The sequence below is a fragment of the Zootoca vivipara genome, chromosome 6, assembly GCF_965207765.1.
Source record: "Zootoca vivipara chromosome 6, rZooViv2.hap1.1, whole genome shotgun sequence".
Lineage (NCBI taxonomy): Eukaryota > Metazoa > Chordata > Lepidosauria > Squamata > Lacertidae > Zootoca > Zootoca vivipara.
In genome coordinates this window covers 39,367,119-39,384,536 of record NC_142589.1, presented here as the reverse complement: position 1 = coordinate 39,384,536, position 17,418 = coordinate 39,367,119, and the positions used below count along the sequence as shown (strand labels likewise).

Below are 17,418 nucleotides of genomic sequence, written 5' to 3'. Positions count from 1 at the left end.
GCGGGGGGGGGGGAGCGGCCCGGACTGGTCCCCGTTCCCTCTCTCCGCCTTCCCCCCTCCAGGTTTGGGAGAGCTTCCTCCTTTTCTCCTCCCTCTGGCCCTCCTGGCTGCCCCGCCGGCCCCCCTCCTATCTCCCTCCTCACTTGCCCGCTCCCTCCCGCGCCTCCTCCCCCTCTCTCCTCTTCGCCGCCGCCGCCACCCCCCCTTTCCCTGCTTCGCTCGCGCGCTCCCTCCCCCGCCGCCGCCTGGGCTGAATCTTATTGATCCAGAAGGTGGCTAATTAGCCCTTCCCGTCGTGCCTGGGTAATGAGGCACATGCGCACTGCACTAATCAGCCATTTTTTGCAGGAAACTAATTAGCAGAATAAAGATCCAAAGAGTTTTTTTTCTCCCCAATCAGCAGATCTGAGCGCGGGCGCTTCCTGCTCCGGCCGCCCCGCCAGCCCGGCTCTCGACCGCTCGCCTGTCCGGGCCCCCCGCTCGCTCGTTCGCCCGCCCCGCTTCTTCCTTCCTCTGCTCGCTCGCTCGCTCCGGGGGGCGCCCGCCCGCTCCCGAGAACGATGCTGCTGCTGCTGCTGGGCAGCGGCGGCGGCAGCAGCAGCAGCAGCGCCGGCGACGCAAGTGGAAGCGGCTCCCGCCTGGCTCTGGCCCCCGTCGCTCCTGCTCCGGTCGCCGCCTCGTCCCGTCACCGCCACCCCGGGCTCCTCCTCGGAGCGCGCCGATCCTGCAGCCTTCATGGGATCTGTAGCCCCGCCGCCGCCTTCTCCCGGGATTAACCGCCTCGCCGGAGCAGCAGCAGGAGGGGGAGACGAAGAAGAAGAGGAGGAAGGAGGGAGGACGCCACCGCCAGCCGCGTAAGTGGCAACTTTTCCGCCGCCCCGCCTGGGCTGCTTTGCATGGGGCTGGCCCGGCCAGCCCCCCGCCTGGATCGGGGCCCCCCCGGCAAACTTTGTGTCCCTCGCCCTCGCAGGTGTTTCCGACCGATCGCAAGCAGGCAGGAGAGATAGGCGGCCCACGAGGAGAAGAAGGAGCTGCCCGGGCTGGGCTGGCCGCCGGTCATCGGCGAGGCGCGGAGGAGAGTCCGGCGGGCGGGCGGGCGGGCTGACTCTCCGCTTTGCCTCGCCTTGGCAGGCAGGAGTGCCTCGGCGCTCGGCTCGGCAGAGGGTAGATTGATCGGCCCATCTGCATAATCGATAGGGCAGCGAAGAGGGTGGCCGGGAAATGGCTGCGATGCCCGCCCGCCGCCGCGGCTCCCCTCCGCCGGCCTCCTCGCCGCGCTTCCCGGGGAGGCAGCCCCTACCCCCTGCTCCGGAGGCGGTGCCCAGGCACGCTGCCTGCCGACATGTCACCGGAGCCCCCGAGCGCCCTCGGCCCAGCGCTCTCCTGCCTAGGTAGGGGGCACCCGGAGAGTTGCAAGCAGGAGTCCCCCCCCCTCCGCGCCCCAGTCCACTCCACCCTGGGGCCGGCCCCCTGTGCCTTGCTGGCTTAGTGCTGAGGAGTCGTCGTTCTGCGCTTATCTAAATATTTGCAACTGCGCCTTTTTCCTTTTTTTTTTTTTTGCTGTTTCCTCTGAACAAACCGAGTCGTCTCCGCGGGGAGGGTGGTGGTGGTGAAGACCAAATGTCCGGGGGTTTGTGGTGGATGGTGCCAAGTGCGTCTTTCGTCCAGACCTTTGTTTTGGGTTCTGAGAAGTGCCGGCCCAAACTATCCATGGAAGCCGTTTCCCAGCTCGCCGTGGTCGTCGGGTCCTGCCTTTGGGGACGCCTTCCTCAGGGGCCAGGAATCCTGCCGTTGAGCTGAGCAGGCTGGCAGCTTAGGAGGGGCAGAGGCTACCTAGAGGAATATTTCTATATTTTGGTTTAAATTTTATCTTGCTGCAGGAAGAGGGGGCAGCCCCCCTTCCCGAGCCTTGAAATTTAAGCAAATAAGGTTTGGTTTCCATATCTTGTTACAAAGCAACTTTGAATACGTAGGACATAACGTAAGACCAGCTATTCCAGTTACAGCAAACTTAGAAAGAAAGGAATGTTTCTGTCCTCATTTATTAGAAAGAGATGGGATAGGGGAAACAGGTTTTATTTTTTTAAAAAAAAGCTATTACGAATTGACATGTTTGTGTAGATCGTAGTGAGCCGTTTTCTGATGTGTATGTGAACACCCCCCCTTTCAGTTAAAAAACTGAGTTAGGGAATTGCTGCAAGCAACACACTTTTATGTATTTTTGTTCCATGTCCAGGAGGAGTGTTGGCAGGCATTATGTGGTTTTCAGTTACACAATATGTTATCATAGTTTTTAATCACTAAATTATTGCAGTGGTTATAGATTTACAGTCTTACGGTATTGCATAGAAAAGCAATGAAAGCTTGGTATTAATCTGAGAAGTGTACTTTCTGTTCATCTATATTTAAAATACTCTGTACATTTTTAGTGGTTTTACCTATTCTTATATATAATAAGTTTTTATATATGAAAATCAGTGTATGTGAGAAAGATAGGTGTGTGCTTTGTGCACATGTATTTCCTCAGTGTTAGGTAGCTAACAGTTTCCATACCAGCCATGGGTATCGCAGGAGTGAGGTTTGGACCCTTTGTCAGGAGGATTACTATTCAGGAGGCAAATGAATTACCCATACTTTATTTTTCTTTTTTTCCCTTTTCATAAACTACCTGCATTGAAATCAGTTCTGATTGGAAACAGCTGTGCCCTGTTTTTTGTTTGATGTTAGTGACAAAGTGTGGCCTTGCATTGCTGTCTGCTGCAGCCTCTTTTATTATTATGTAACTGAATACTTGCCAATATTAAGAATTCAGTATTAACAACCTGGTTTCACTGTCTGGTCCTGTATGAAGTGAAATGCTGAGCTTGGTTTTGGTTATAAACAGCAATATGAATGCAACATTGGCAGAAGGGAAAACTCAGTCGAGGAGAGCTTGCGGCCTCCTCTGCTTTGGCATACTTGTCCCGTCCCCCCCAGTTGCAATCCCTTATTTTTATTCTGCTGCTGTGTGTTGGTGCTGTGTTATTGGCATGCTTCATGGCTTTTTGTGAGAGGTCTCTTATGGAAAATATTTAGAAGTTTGTTTTGTTTTGGTCTCTTCTAAACAGGTCCTCCAGTTTGCTGATGTCATTTCCTTTCCTATTTGAACTGTTGTGCCTCCTCCAGTTTTCAGCTGGAGCCTGCGGAGGCATGTGGAAGTGCAATTGCAGAGCATGCTCTGGGTTCAAAGGCTGAGGGTCGTGTGGTGCATTTTCATCACTCTGTGGTCTCAGGGTCTGGCTAAACATTCCAGCATCAACTTTGTGGCTTGTCCTTGGGCCGCCATGTCAGGCAATGATTCATTTCAGTTTCCCTTTCTTTCTTTACATTTTTCCCTCCTCCACATCTTTAATTCTCTCTTCTGTTCTCCTTCTCCATCCTTTTTTTTTTTAAAGGTCCAATGACAACTTCAATTCACTTGCAAATCGGAGGCCAGCATTAGTGGGGCGCCTGCTGTGAAAAGAAGGAAAGTGTTTCAGGGTTTCTCCCCCTCCTCCCTCCACTTCTGTTTCTTGTCTCTATTTGAGCATAAAATGCATTTTCTCTCCTTTGCTTTTGGTCAGTTGACTTTCTAGAGAGTAAAATCAACTCTGACACTCGGACTATTCTCTGCCTGGAAGTAGGCATTTGTCGGTAACGAAGAACTGCGGGAAGGAAAAGCGGCTTCTCTTCTGCATCTGAGAGAGCTGCTTTGTTTTAATTTTAAAAATGTTCTCTGTATATTTGGCTCTGAGGAAGAAGAGCTGCTAGGAAGTTTGCTTTTCTGCATCTGAGCAAAGGGGAAAATGAAGTGGCCTTGACACTTGACTTGATAGGAAAACCCCAGGTCACTTTCCATAGTGCTGGCCTTTTGTTCCCGGGAACTGAGCTAAGGTGCTTTTCAGTCATACCAAAGAAATCTCCGCGCACAGCCTTCCCATGGTTATTGTTGGTGCACATTAAGCAGGGAGCCACTTGGTCCCGGATGAAAAGTGTAGACCTTTGTCCAGCCTTTTAAACTCTTCCTCTTTCTCACTTTCTATTCCACCCCCCCCCCGTCCTCTCCTCCCCCCTTATGATCTTGTGGCATTTCGAGTTGAGGGAAGTTAATGGAATAGATTCCCTTAAAGAAGACTGGCCAGTAGTTGAGCAGCTGTAGAGGAACCGCTGCCTCCAAAGCAGGTGCCTGGATAGGGGCCTGCATTGTTGTTGTTCGATTACCGCACTCGCTTTTTATGAGGAATGTGTTGCGTTACAAAGGCATGAGCAGGGTTGTGTCTTAACTTGATTTTAAAGCGCTGGGTAGCGTATGTTTCAACACTTTAATCCCCGATGAGTGCATGTATCCCCCTGCTCTGTCGGCTTGAGATTGGCACTGGAAATTCAAGGAGGCAGCTGTATTATTCTTGGAGTATTTCTGGTGTGGTAACTCAGCATTGATTAGCACAAATTTGGGCTTTTTCAGAAAGGCAATTTGGGAGGGGAAACTCAAAATCTCTCATTGATTCTACTACTACTACTACAACAACAACACAGCTTTACCACTGTAATGGTTGTGGCAACTGAGATGACTGAACAAAGCAAAGACTTATTTTCTCTCTTGTTCTTCATTCCGCTTTTTTTTTTGGTGGGGGGGGATGTTCATGGGACCCTCTCTTTACCCATATTTGTATTTGGAATTCTCCCAGGAGTGAACTAAGCAATTTAAGGTGCCTGCCAGTGCAATCTGAGTGCATTCTGAAAAAAAGAGTCTTGCTAAATTAAGATAATTTTTCCAGAAAGGTCTTGATTTAATTTTGTCTTATTTTCTGAATTCTGTTCTCTTTCTCCCAGATGTTGCAATCCTATAGGCTGTGTTTCTACCCTGTACTTTTGTACTGTGAAGGGAGGGAAAGGGAGCCAGGTGAGAAATTCTTTGTTCACCCAGTCTTTTCAAAACCAGATTTGTTTTCCTTGATTTTTTCGCCCTGCAATTGTACATTTCCAAAGTTACCGATCCACAATACAGTTGCAGTTAGATGAACATATCAGGATGGAAGAATGGGGATCGAAACATCTGCATACAGGCCTGTGCAGTGAATACTCGTGGTTTTGATTAAGCGGTTTGTCTGGGAAATCCTGATGCTGTGTAGTGGTGGGGTGGGCTTGGTACCACAGTCTGTACCTACAAACAGCTGCTGGGGTGACACGTCTGTAAGAGCTAAGAAACTAAGCAAATGTCTTGTAACGTGATAGTACACCATTGTTTATGTATCGTTATCACTCACTTTTTTGTTTTTTTAACGATAAATAGCTATAAATGCAATTGTGCTGGGAAAATATGCCTAAGAATAAAAATTTGGAGGCTATTGAGCACTTTCACCTAGTTGAGGGGCTGTTCTGCAAGTGAGTCAGTATGCACACAGTGGGTGTGTGGAAAAACCCAGCTGGCATCCTTTGAAAAGAGAATGGCCGACCTTCTAGTGAGGTCTTAGGGAAGAGAGGAGAAAAGGGATTGTCTGGTCCACTTGTGCTCAAGTTCAGAGGAGCGCTTTGTTGTTTTGGGTTAGAGTTCTGGCATTGAAAAGAGGCCTCGGCCATGGGCACATTTTCTTGCGAATTCCCCCTGGACAACTGTCTGTCAGTGAAGTGGTTATCTCCACAGCAACCACAACTTAAAGCACAATGGTGATAAAAGCTAGGGAAATATTGTATATGTTTTCATGGGGTGCTGTAATATGCAGCTGGTGCATAGTTTCCCTTTAAACTTTCTTCTACCTTGGGTTTTCAGCCTGGGAAGATCTGCTTTCAAGGGGCAAAAGGATAGCCATGGCAACTGCTGGATTACCCGCTTGCCTACTATAGGAGTTTGCAGGATGCATGGAACAATCTAGATCCTGGAGATTTGGTGGCTATTTCCACTCCTGGCTCTGAAGTGAAAGAAGTGGGTTTGGTGACTTGTATTTGGACATGCTCTTGAGTTGGGAATTGTTGGTGGTTAGCTTCTGAATTCATCCTTTTAATAAGTTTGGGATCTTGGTCAGCTGTTTTGAAAGTGTTGTCAAACTGCAGGAAGCACCTAGTTAACTAAACATTAAAGCTGCACAGTTAAATTTCACATCACCCTTAATTGCACAGTTTTGTTCCTGAGTGGCTGAAGAACATATGGCTCTAATCCTTGGATTTTGTGGTGTGTGTTTTTCAGAAGGCATTTCAGTTTGCTTAGGGTTTGGATGCATATTCTAATTTGGGGTAGGGTTGGACAAGAGTTCTCAGAAAAATCCTGTAGATTGCTGAATTTCTGGACATTCCTTAATAGTGCTAATTGTGCCCTGGAAACTCTGTTCTTATAGTCCTGGGTGTTCCTCACTCATTGCCTGAGCTCTTTTTGTGGTGTGCTTAGTTTCCCCCTGAGCTTTCTTACTCCATCTGAAGTACATGAGAGACCTCTGAGAAGGGGATGTAGTGTATGATGTATGTATAAGTCAGCTGGTGGTTAAGAATTGGTCTCTATTGCTCAAGGTATAAAATTGATGCTTCTTTGAACCCTAAGTCAACTGTTGCAAAAATATACCAGTGTTCATCCTGCTCCTTAAGCCAGGTGCTTTACTGGTGTTCTCTTACTGAGCACTGTAGAAATGGACAGAGACCTGCATTGGATGAATAAGTGTCTCTCCAGACACAGCAGTTCTTGTGTGTGGGAGTGTGTCAAGAGGCTGGTTGGACTTGTAGAGAAAGGCAAGAAGCAGACTGCATATGGCAATGGCTTGCAGAAGGGAAAGTGTAAGGAGAATCCTTAGAGGTCTTCTAGCTTAGTGCTGATGAGTCGTAAGAGCATTTGGGAGTGTCTTCTGAATGGGAGGGGTGAGCCCTTACCCTCTTAAAAAAGAAGGTGGGCAGTGGGCATTCTGCCGATTTAAATGGGGTGACTGATGCTCTAAAGCTTCCACAACCCCAGGTAAAATTGAGGACAAAATAGGCTGGGGAGGCTTGAGGCCCCTTGTCCTGTTTGGTAGAGCCCGGTTCGCTTTGTGAGCGAAAGCACATGCTTGCTGAAAGAGCCCTTGACTGTTGTGTACCCACCATCCTTGTATCAGAGCCCCTCACACTGTGCCAGACAGAACTGTAGATGTCAGGCTTTGCACAGCAAGAAGAGCAGGCGCTGAGGGAGAGATGAGCAGAGGAGCAGCAGGGCTGGGAGCTTCAAATTAACCTTCTGCTTTGTTGATGTCTAATGTGATCCCCCCCCCCCCTCATTGCATGCTAGCAAATTGAGAGCCTGATTCAATTTACATAAAGCTCTTAGGGGAGGCAGTTTGGGCCTCAGGAAGACCACACTTGGGCAGCAGTGCTCTCAGGCACATCTCAGCTATATGTTCCACACGATGGTACAAGTCTAGAAAAGAGGAAATTCAGATGCCAACCTCCAGCTTGTGGTGACTTGGGTGACTGACCAGTCATCAAGTGTGTGTGTGTGTGTGTGTGTGTGTGTGTGTGTGTTCATAGCTACAGCCTGCTGCAAATTTTGCTTTGTCAGATTCCTTTTGACTTTACTCTATCCTGCTCAACTAACACCTTTCTTGTAAATTTCTTTGCCTTCTTACCATTCATACTTTCAAGTACTCATCAACCTTGAAAATTCAAGTTTTTGGCCTTGTCCCTAGCATAGTTGTTTGGATCAGTTTTAGATGAACGTTTGTTGTCTGTCTTTACTCTGGTGCATCAAATTTCTCTTGAGAATGTGGTATATTGTAGCTACTGCAGGAACCTGCAGTGGAAATTGATTATGTACTAATAGCATTTGTCTATAACACTACAGGGCTGTTTGTAACGGATGCTTTCACACAACCTGACATTTCAGTTGTCAGATACTGTGCTGTTGTCTGTGTGTGAGACAGCAGCCCCTGCTACACCGTAAAAGCCCTTTAAAACCTCGTTGCCAGCATTCAGCTTGTCTATTTTATTTCTAGCTACTTGCATTCCTGTGAAATTTGACAAATGTGTCTGGGTGGTAGGGAGAGACTTCACAAGTAGCAGTGCTCATTTCTGCTCTAAGATCAGATGTAATCCTGGACTTGATAAGCCAGTTATTGAAACCTACAGTAGTCCTGCTATTCTTCAGTCTGGCATAAGCAGCTTTTAAGGCTGGTGGAAACAGCTACCAGGCAAAGTAGCACCAGGACTGTCTTCACAGCCCAGCCTGTGCATAGGTTGATTGGGAGCAGCAATGGAGGAGGAGGAAGGGATGGTATTCCATGTTAGCTGGTCCCAACAAGAGCTGTGCTCATTTGGAAGAACTGGTCTTTCTGCCCTGCCTATGGGCTTAGTAGCTGTTGATGCTGGTAGTAGTCTTGGCGTTGAATTTGGTGAGAAATGCTTGCATTCTATCTTCCTTCTCTATAGCAAGGCTGGCCAACAAAATACAGTCATGCATCTTCCTCAATAAATGTATTCCCCCTCTTGGCTTCAAGGGCGCATTAAATGTGGTTGTTTTCACTTGCTATCTAAAAGAATGGGGAGGCAGGTGGTCCTTGCTGTGGTGGGGATTTCAAAGGATAGCACCAGAACAGAAAAGGCCCTTGCTCTGGTTACAGACCATGGCCTTCGGCTATATGACCTCAACACACAGAAGGATCCATATGGGAGTTGGTGATATTTTAGGTATCCTGGCCACAGACTGCTGAGGGTTTTAGAGGTCATCAGCAGTCTAAAGTCTATGCAGTTCTGTAAGTAGGGATCTAACATATTTTGAGAAGTCCCCATTAACACTCTGACAGCCGTGGTCTGGACCTGTGGTGTGTGGCTATCGCATAGCTACGGGGCGGGTCTGGGGGCTAGCTGGGTTGTTGTTGCCCTGGGTGAAGCCTTCAGAAGGGTACCATTAAGGCTCCCAACCTCTCTCTCTCTCTCTCTCTCTGTGTGTGTGTGTGCATGCGCAAATGTGTGGGTGTACCAAACTGGGTTTTGACCTGGGTGAAATATAGCCTAGTTTCATCCCTGGTGTTTGGAAACTACTTCTGAAAGCCAGTCTACTTGCATAAAACACATTGCAAGTGGAAATTACCAGTGCATGGACGCCTGGCAAAATCTATTCTGTCTCTTCCCCCCACCCCTGGGCTACCAACTGCGGAAGCCAGTCCCTGGTTAAGGATGACAGAGAGGTTGTTGGTCACTGGCTATTCTCTCCAGCACGTCATGAAGGGTTGAGTGAGTGGAGGGAGAGCCTGTATATTGCAGAGACCTCAGAGCAGAAGGCATTTCCTGTGTGTGTATTCTCTGTGTGCATTATACAGGCCTAACTTGGAGCCCTTCTCCACCCCCACTCCTCCAAGAGCCTTTTACAGTAGAGGAAGAGGTACAGTACCTGCTCTTATGGGGATGGGTGTTGTTCCTAAAGGTATCTCTCCCCCCCCCCCCCCAGAAATAGCTGGTAGCCATTCACTTCCACGGAAGAAAATAAAGTACGGTAAATAATCTTTTGAATATTTTAAAACATTTTAAATTTTTGTTGATAATTTTAATGTTTTGTTTTATATTTTATAAACCACTTAAAGGTTTTCTTACAATCAAGTATAATTTTTTGTTAAATAGACAAAGGAATGCACTGGGAACTGCCATTGTTGTGGGCTCAAAACTGTCCAGAACCTTTGGCTCCACTTGACTATGTTCCCAAGATTGCAGCTAGTTCTCTCTGCCCAATGAATGTTGTGGGTTCCACTGAGAACCAAGCAAGGCTATATCTTCAGAGCCCTTTTGTTTCATGGTGATGCTAGGCATAATGGAGTATTGTGAACTTACTTTTTATAAGCATGGATCCTTAGGTGCCTGGGTTGTGTATTCTGTTGGGCATGAGAAGTGCCTCACCTGCTTTTCTTTCTGAAACATTTCTATGCATATAGGGCAGGGTGCCTGGATTTTGTAAGGAAAGGAAGATCAGTGGAAGCCACTCTGGTTTCATACATACTGTACAACTGAATGTAGTGTGGAATATGCTGCTAGGGATGTATAGACAACCACTCACTGTAGCTACTGTGGTGCATGGGACAAATTTCCATGACCCAAAGTGTCTGCATATCACCAGTCTTGTGGGATTTGGCAGTGAATTTTGAATAACAAAAGTTTCTGGTGTCCTGTATTCAAAGCTAGCAATTTTCAAGCTGCCAAGCTTGTCTATTACTGATGAATAGGTAGAGTACATTAGATTAGTTTAGTGTGGAGTTCCCCTTGAGATTGGTCTGGAATAATAATAATAATCATTTATATACCGCCCTATACCCGGAGGTCTCAGGGCGGTTCATAGAATAAAATCAAAATATAAAACCACAAAATACATAATCAAAATAAAAACAACCCAATAACCCCCCCCAACCCTCCACTTTTTAAGAGGGCGTAGGATGATAATCAAATCAACCAAAGGTCTGGTTAAAAAGAAACGTTTTTGCCTGGTGCCTAAAGGTGTATAATGAAGGCGCCAGGTGAACTTCCCTGGAAAGAGCATTCCGCAGATGGGGAGCCACTGCAGAGAAGGCCCGTTCTCATGTTGCCCCCCCCCCCGGATCTCTCGGAGAGGATGTACACGAAGGGCCTAAGAAGGTGATCTCAGGTCTGGGTAGGTTCATGTGGAAAGAGGTGGTCCTTGAGGTATTGCGGTCCTGAGCCGTTTAAGGCTTTATAGGTCAAAACCAGCACTTTAAATTGGGCCTGGAAGCTAACTGGTAGCCAGTGCAGTCGAACCAGGATCAATGTAATATGCACAATCCGTCTTGCTCTGGTGAGCCACGGCTGCTGAATTCTGCATTAGCTGAAGTTTCTGAACTGTCTTCAGAGGCAGCCCTACATATAACGCATTGCAGAAATCTAACCTTGAGGTTACCAGAGCATAGACAACAGTAGTTTGGCTATCCCTGTCCAGATGGGGATGTAGCTGGGCCACCAGCCGAAGCTGATGGAAGGCACTCCGGGCCACTAAGGCCACCTGAGCTTTGAGTGACAGCAAAGGATCCAGGAGTACTCCCAAGCTACGAACCCCATCAAGAGCAGGCGATCTCCCACCCACCCAGTCTAGGGAACCACCCACTAACAGGGCCTCAGTCTTATCTGAATTGAATTTCAGTTTGTTGGCTCTCATCCAGTCCATTACTGGTCTAGCATTCCCACTGCCTCACCTGCAGATGTAAAGGAGAAATAGAGCTGAATGTCATCAAGCATACTGTTGACAACACACTCCAAACCTCTGGATAACCCTACCCAGCGGTTTCATGTAGATGTTAAAAAACGTAGGGGATAGGATTGAGCCCGGCTGAACCCCACATTGAAGGTTCCATGGGGCTAAAAAGCATTCCCCAAGCAACACCCTCTGGGAACAACCATTTAAGTAGGACTGGAACCACCGCAAAGCAGTGCCCTTCGTTCAGACAGATGCTCCAGAAGGATACCATGGTTGATGGTATCAAAAACTGCTAAGAGTTTGAGAAGAATTAACGGGGACATGTTTTCCTTGTCTCTAAACAGAGGTAGTCATACAGGATGAGCAAAGCAGTTTCTGTACCAAAATTGGGCCTAACCCCTGATTGAAATGGATCCAGAAAATCAGTTTCATCCAAAAGCACCTCGATTTGGTTTGTAGCTGGTGGAGAATGCTATAACCAGGTTGTTGAGTGGGGCACCTGGATGTGCACATATTACATCTATGGTGAGGGAACTGCAGTAGCTGCCGATCAGCCATGTTCAAGGTCTTGTTGTTAACCTATAATGAACAGTTCTGGACAAGGTTATCTAAAATGTCACATGTAGACCTGTAAAACACTTAGGTCATCTGGAGAAATTCTTATCCTGGGTAGTGTACCCTATAGCATACCATAGGGTAAAAGGTAAAGGGACCCCGGACCATTAAGTCCAGTCTGGACAATTCTGGCGTTGCGGCGCTAATCTCGCTTTACTGGCTGAGGGAGCCGGCGTACAGCTTCCAGGTCATGTGGCCAGCAAGACTAAGCCGCTTCTGGCAAACCAGAGCGGCATGGAGACGCCGTTTACCTTCCCGTCGGAGCGGTACCTATTTATCTACTTGCACTTTGATGTGCTTTCGAACTGCTAGGTTGGCAGGAGCAGGGACCAAGCAACAGGAGCTCACCCCATCGCAGAGATTCGAAACGCTGACCTTCTGATCGGCAAGCCCTAGGCTCTGTGGTTTAACCCACAGCGCCACCCGGGTCCCTTATATCATAGGGTAATGACCCCCAAATATGCATTTTCTGCTGTTGCCTCTGAACTACAACATGTGCTTCCCACCTCTGTATGTGAAGCAGCAACCAGCAGTTGCTTCAGTTTTCTTGTTAAACACATATCCCCCCCCCCAAGGCTTTCTGTGACCTTGGAATCAGAACTTGTTTTTAATTGTTAGAATTCCCCGAATTCCTGTTTTTTGTTTTTATATGCTTTAAGACTACTGTTTTACTAGTTTTGTGCTGTATTTTTGTTTTAGTGATACTGTTTATTGTATTTATGTTGTATACTGCTTAGAGATTTTTTTTTAAAAAGTAAGCAGTTTATAAATGCTTCAAATAAATTTCTATGGAAAAATGAAGAACTGGATTTTTTTGTTGTCCCACATTGCTGCATACAGCCACTGAGAATGACCCTTAGCTACATTTTTTTTAAAGGGCCCTACCCATGTCCAATGACTTCATCAGTTGGAGCTGTAATTCCCAAGATTTCTCCCTCTGGGAACATTTGAATGGCCTGAAAAAAAACAGTTTTGGAGTCAGAGCAGCACAAGTTTCCTTTTTGTATTGACTGTGGATTCTGGCCTCCTAATAAAGGAGTCATGTCGCCCTTCCTCTTTCATCTCTCTAGTCCAGCCACCCTTATTTCTCCTCATGGGGCTTTTTCGGGGGAATCAGTAAGCAAAATATGCTTGAAGCTGTAGTTTAATTGATCTTTATTTTGATGGGAGGGGAAGAATATATCTTTCCCAACGGTGCTCAAGTCACCTTGGATCACCTTTGTGGTCAGAGTACCTGATTCTGGCAATGAATCTGTGGGTTTGTTATGATTAGAAAAATAGGTATAGGTCTTTGGAGCCTTGAGCTTGTGGGCAGAGCTCAAAAGTAGCTGGAGAGCAAATGGGCTATTAGGATGTCTGTTGAATACAGTCCCAAACAAGACAAAAGCGTCTAAATACTGTACAGCATAAGAAACTACCGTATATACTCCCTGATAAAATGCACCTGTACTCTTCCTTGCTTTAGTGCTGTTGTGGTTTGACAATTATAGAGTGCCAGTAGGGGACTAGGCAGTCTGTACGCCCTGGAAGTGGCATGGGGTGCATCCAGGTACACTGTTGGCACTTTTGGGTTCTGTACAATGCCTGGAGAATCATTGCTATAATACCTTCCAGTCTAATAAGTTAGTTATGCATTAGAAAGCAGGACAGCCTCTATTTCAGTGAAAGATTCAGACATGAGATGATGGAACTGCAAAAATCTTTTTCTTTCTTTCTCCCTGCTGGATTTGTGTAGGTTGACACCTCACACAATCTTGGATCACAAGAGGGAAGTATTGTGAGCTGAGCTGCATGGCTCCACAAGAACGTCACAGTGAAAAGGGGCCCTTCTTTAGGGGTCTGGATTAGGTGATTTACCTTTGTGTTGTTCATGCATATTTTCCTGCAAGGTGGGCCCAGTGTAATGAAGTCATATGGCCCTGTTCCAGACTTTGTTGTGCTTTCTCTTCTTAAGTTTTTGTTGAGAGAAATTTCATTTGCTCACTAAAAGCAATTGCTACAAGAGAGGAAGCACGCTCCTCTCCTATGTTGGACAGAGGTATCCTGCCAAGTAGAGGTGAGGGCCCTGCTCTTGCACACATGAGCATTCTCTTCAGGAGGTATGGGGCACTTCCCCTTAGAGTTTGTGCTCTGTTCGGTTTCTCTGAAATGAGCATTGGGGTTTTTTTATAGGGTGGGGACAATAGAGTGCCCTCATTGATATCTGTTGCCTTAGGTCTCTTGGGAGGGAACTAGCAGGGGAACTCTAGGGTAGGAGATTGCTTGGATTGGGTGAGGACTGTGGAGTGTTTGCCCGGTTCAGCTTGTGGTTGGGGAGGGCAGGGCTAGATGCTGTGTGGTTGTCAGCTGCCATGCTTCCTAGATTGTCTCCTTTCTCTGGGCCTGTTTTAGAGATGGCCGACTCAGTGGCTGTTCCTGAATTTTGAAAAGCTTCCTTTTGTGTCAGCTTCTTGTAGTCCTACCCATCCCCAAGTATATTTGAGAGTTGGGACAACTTTTCCCTTGCTTTATACATAGAGGTAAAGAAACTACATTCTGCTACCACAGAAGCAAGCCTTCTTCAGTTTTGTGGCATATGTCTAGTGTCAGAGTCAGTCAGGAAGCATAGGTAGTGAGTGCTATGTGATGGCAACAGCAAGAAACCTGACTTGAGATGTGTCATGTTAGTTGAAACTATTTCTTTGGAGGGTGCAGTTTGAGGTGTGGAGGGGAGCTCTCTAAGAAGGAGAAAGGGCCCCAGGCAGTTGAAAGTACCATTTATCTGAAAGTCTGCAAAGTTTATCAATGTGGCTTGGGGGTTGAGCAACTCTTCTGTCCCTCCCCGCCCTGCTGTTTCCCATTTTTGAGGGTGGGATACACAATAACTAATGAAATGCCTTTAATGCAAGAGTCTCCAGAGAGGCAGCAACTTCCTCTGGGAATTTTGAAGCATATGTAACTGCTGCATCATTGGGCCTCAGGACAAACACTCTTCCTTTCTGCCTTTAGCTTCAAATAACTTTCTTTCCCAAAACGTCTGTACAGTGGGGAGGAGGTGTCAGTTCCCATCGTTTCCAATTATTACGACAAGGTGGCATGTGGGAAGGCTGCCTTGCTTTGCAGACTAGGGAGGACATCTGTGTGCCTGGGGACATCTCATTGGCTCTGTCTGTCCTAGGCTTGTGCAAGAACCTGATCTTTCTGGGCCTTCATTTGGTTGCAGCACTCTCTTAGCAAAAACGTCTCAGATGTGTGGTGTTGAATGTTGCTGCCTCCTGTAAGGCTTATGCCATGCCAAAAAAAGCTTGTTTGCTGGGGGGGGGGAGCTTGGGCCTTGTCGTAAGAGTTGGGTTGATGTTTGTGCATGGTGAAGTGGCATTAGGGATAGCAGGATTTTCATTTCATGCTGTTTTCCTTTTCTACGCAGCCACTGTTTGCTGCCTCTGATCTTTGATCTTGCAGTTAAATTACCCCCCCCCCCCGCTTCCATTAGCTCAGTATTGTGGTGGTTCAGACTTGACTGCACATGAGAATTTCAGTTGTGTGAAAGTTGAATGGATGTGCCATAGAGAAAAGTTTTGAAGGGCTTGGAGAGCTAACCAGCAGTAGTTACCAAGACATAAACAAGGACTTAGGGTTGGGTACATTCTTCTCTATTCTGAGCAGTGAATTGCGGTTCGAGGACCCACCCCCCGCAAGAAATAAAGACACAGTGACACCTGGATTTGAGTTAATGGGTAAAATAAGGCCACAACTTTATTGGTTAGAGCAAGTGAGAGGTATTGGCTTAGGCATTGGACACCCTAGCAAGCATGACTCCACCCCGCTCAGCAGGGAGTCATACAAGGTTAACACCCAGAGGGAGGAGCCTGTTGATGCAAATACAACTGAAAGCTCCCCCTGGTGTCACCGGGGGTCTTGCCATTGCCCTAGCCCCCAGCAGGGCATCGGACGGGATCCACGACCGCCGGATCCCTGGTACACTTCAGAGCTTAGAGTGAGGAAACAGGCTTGGATATGGCTTGGATGTGAGTGGAGGAAAATGCAATCAAATGCTGGTGAGAGCTCATCATCAAATCTACCTAGTGGCAATGAGACCATTGCATCCTCATTGTGCTGTTTGGCAGAGCTTTTCTGGGTAGTATGGGGCCTATTACAGTCTGGCCTGAAGGAGGCAGTAGAACTGATGTCAGCTCGCTGTGACCTGTTTCCAAAGCATTTTGAGGGGAAAATCACTTGCATCCACTGGGATCTTGACTCCACTGTTAAAGCAGATGAATATCAGATGGTATTTAGAGTCCAGTCCTGTTGTGTTGGATGAGTTTCAGTTAGTAAGGCTTGAAGATGTGGGCAAGGTGCATGCTTCGGTCAGGGCAACCAGTTGTGCTCTGGACCATTACCTCTCTTGGCTTAAAAAAAAAAAACTAGCAGGGAGGGGAAGACTGGCTAGGCCAGGGAGGTGATTAATATCTCCCCAAAAGATGGGGTGGTCCCTGCCTGTTTGAAGGAGGCAGTGGTGAAACCACTCCTTAAGAAATCCTCCCTGGACTTGGAAAATCTAAAATTACCAACCAGTTGCTAATCTCCCCTTCTTGAGCAAGGTTATTGCATGGGTGGTCGTGGACCAGATCTAGGCACTTTTGGTAGAAATTGATCCATTTCAATCTGAGTTTAGGCCTGGTTTTGGCACAGAAACTGCTTTGGTCACCCTGTATGATGACCTCTGTTGGAGTAGAGACAGGGAAACGTGTCCCTCTTAATTCTCCTCAACCTCTCAGTGGCTTTTGATACCATTGATATACGTCTGGAGTGGCTGTCCAAGTTAGGGATGAGAAGGACCACTTTGTGTGGTTCTGGTCCTGCTTAGATGGTCATTACCAGAGGGTGATGCCTGGGGAGTGCACTTCAGACCTGTGGAACTTTCAATGTGGAGTTCCTTAGGGTTCAATTTTATGTTTAACATCTACATGAAACCATTGAGTGGAGTTTTGGAGTGCATTGTCAGCAATGTGCTGATGACATACAGCTCTATTTCTCCTTTACATCTGCAGGTGTGGCAGTGGATGTGCTGAACCGTTGCTTTGCCTGGATAATGGACTGGATGAGAGCCAACAAAACTGAAGCTCAATCCAGTTAAGACTGAAACACTGCTAGTGGGTAGTTCCCTAGACTGGATGGCTGGGAGGGGGTTACACTCCCTCTGAAGCGGCAGGTACGTTGCTTGGGGGTACTTTTGGATCTTTTGCTGTTGCTTGAGGCTCAAGTAGCTTCAGTGGAATGGAGTGTCAGCTTCAGTTGGTGGCCCAGCTGTGCCCCTTTCTGGACAGGAGTAGCCTAACTACTCTGGTAATCTCTAGGTTAGAATATTGCAACACATTATATGTAGCTCGGCCTCTGGATATGATTTGGAAACTACAGCTGATGGGCCAGTTGTTGGTTCCATAAACTAGTCCTCAGTGTCCCTAACCTGTAAAAAGCATTATTGAGAAAAGCTGCTTGCACAACCTGCAAAGGCAGAAAATAACACAATAAAATTCAAAACAGTAACAAATAATTGCATATTTATTCAAAATCCAATTAAAACTATTAATTTTAATTCAACAAAATAGATGAACCTGATCCAGTGATACCAGCTTTTTGAAGTCTGATAATCATTTACA

The 17,418-nt window shown here is 47.0% G+C and overlaps 1 protein-coding gene across 14 annotated transcripts in view; it reads left to right on the top strand.

Annotated features, from left to right (window-relative positions):
• The first annotated feature begins 714 nt into the window (after positions 1 to 714).
• ZFHX3 (zinc finger homeobox 3) overlaps positions 715 to 17,418 on the top strand; it is a 169,377-nt gene continuing 152,673 nt past the window's right edge. For 7 of the 14 annotated variants that reach the window (XM_088672002.1, XM_060276020.2, XM_035118696.3 and 4 more), the window contains exons 1-2: positions 720 to 854; positions 16,810 to 16,970. The gene's annotated coding sequence lies outside the window, so the exon portion shown is untranslated. Of the gene's footprint in view, positions 855 to 1,253; positions 1,392 to 16,809; positions 16,971 to 17,418 lie in introns of those variants that run through there. The other 7 variants (XM_088671999.1, XM_088671998.1, XM_088672003.1 and 4 more) reach the window with 5 other exon arrangements.